The following is a 1,661-nucleotide window of genomic DNA, read 5'->3' as shown; positions in this document are numbered from 1 at the left end:
GCTCAGATGGGCCCATCTGGAATCTTCCCCTTATGAGGTCATAAGGGGGAAGGTTACCTCCCCTTTCTCTGCTTAAGGCCTGTATTAGGGGACCACTAAGGTCTATATAAAGAGACTTCAGATCCAGTATTAGGGACCACTAAGGTCTATATGAAAGAGACTTCAGATCCAGTATTAGGGACCACTAAGGTCTATATAAAGAGACTTCAGATCCAGTATTAGGGACCACTAAGGTCTATATGAAAGAGACTTCAGACCAGTATTAGGGGCCAATAAGGTCTATATAAAGAGAATTCAGATCCAGTATTAGGGGACACATAAGGTCTATATAAAAGAGACTTCAGAGTCCAGTATAGGGACACTAAGGTCTATATAAAGAGACTTCAGAACAGGATTAGGGGACCACTAAGGTCTATATAAAGAGACTTCAGATACAGTATTAGGGACCACTAAGGTCTATATAAAGAGACTTCAGATACAGTATTAGGGACCACTAAGGTCTATTAAAAGAGACTTCAGATACAGTATTAGGGGACCACTAAGGTTATATAAAGAGACTTCAGATAAGCATATTGGGGACCACTAAGGTCTAATAAAAGAGACTTCAGATACAGTATTAGGGACACTAAGGGCTATATAAAAGAGACTTCAGATACAGTATTAGGGACCACTAAGGTCTATATAAAGAGACTTCAGATACAGTATTAGGGACCACTAAGGTTATATAAAAGAGACCAGTACAGTATTAGGGACACTAAGTCTATATAAAGAGACTTCAGTACAGTATTAGGGACCACTAAGGTCTATATAAAGAGACTCAGATACAGTATTAGGGACCACTAAGGTCTATATAAAAGCATCCAAAGAGCACCATGTCATGGGACCTTTAATATTTGAAAACCTTTCTCTTGCCAAGAAAAGCAATTTCAAAATGTGATGTCACCACATTGACTAGTCTACGGGCCAAGCGGACCCCATGTGGGCTGAGTCCTGCAGTGGCCCGGGTTCGAGTCCGACGTGTGCCCCTTTGCTGCGTGTCATCCCCCATCTCTCCCCCCCTTTCATGTCTATTAACTGTCACTATAAAGAAAGGGGAAAGTCCCCAAAAATGAACCTTTAAAAAAGATATTATCATATTAACAGGCTATAGTCGTATATCGTAGTTAACCCGGAGGATTAAGACTTTATTTTGCGGGATGGGGCTCGACCTCAAAAGCTGGATCCAGGTCTTATAATACATCCATGTCTCCCTACATCTAAGTTTCATCGACTGGAGGAACAAGTAGGAACAATCCACATTAACATTAATAAGGGAGAGTAGTATTTATGAATAGGATAAACTGGAATTGCACTGATGGAAGCAGTGCTGTTAAAATGCACATTATTCTGAATTTATCCGGAGAACAACACGGAGGGCCCTATTTTAACGATATAAGTGCACGGCGTGAGGCGCAAGTGAGTTTAGGGTGTGTTCAAATCCAATTTGGCTAGTTTGACAGCGGAGAAAAGGATCCGTAACAGGGCACATGGGTTTAACATAACAATGAACCAGAGTGTCATCTCCCATTCCCTTTAAAAGCCAGGCGCGTTTGGCACATTGCTATTCTGATGGCGGATGCTGTGCATCCCTGTGTGTGTGTGTGTGTGTGTGTGTGTGTGTG

The 1,661-nt window shown here is 41.7% G+C and overlaps 1 protein-coding gene and 1 long non-coding RNA gene across 3 annotated transcripts in view; one reads left to right on the top strand and one right to left on the bottom strand.

Moving 5' to 3' along the window:
• The window catches only part of LOC116698206 (uncharacterized), a 19,643-nt gene that overhangs the window by 5,255 nt on the left and 12,727 nt on the right, over positions 1-1,661 (top strand). The window lies entirely within an intron of this gene.
• pgap1 (post-GPI attachment to proteins inositol deacylase 1) overlaps positions 687-1,661 on the bottom strand; it is an 18,550-nt gene continuing 17,575 nt past the window's right edge. For both annotated transcript variants that reach the window (XM_032530003.1, XM_032530002.1), the window contains exon 26: positions 687-1,661. This exon is cut by the window's right edge and continues 1,245 nt beyond it. The gene's annotated coding sequence lies outside the window, so the exon portion shown is untranslated.

This window comes from Etheostoma spectabile, chromosome 11 (assembly GCF_008692095.1).
Source record: "Etheostoma spectabile isolate EspeVRDwgs_2016 chromosome 11, UIUC_Espe_1.0, whole genome shotgun sequence".
Taxonomy (NCBI): Eukaryota; Metazoa; Chordata; class Actinopteri; order Perciformes; family Percidae; genus Etheostoma; species Etheostoma spectabile.
The sequence above is the reverse complement of the archived record's forward strand: the minus strand, read 5'-3'. Positions and strand labels throughout refer to the sequence as shown.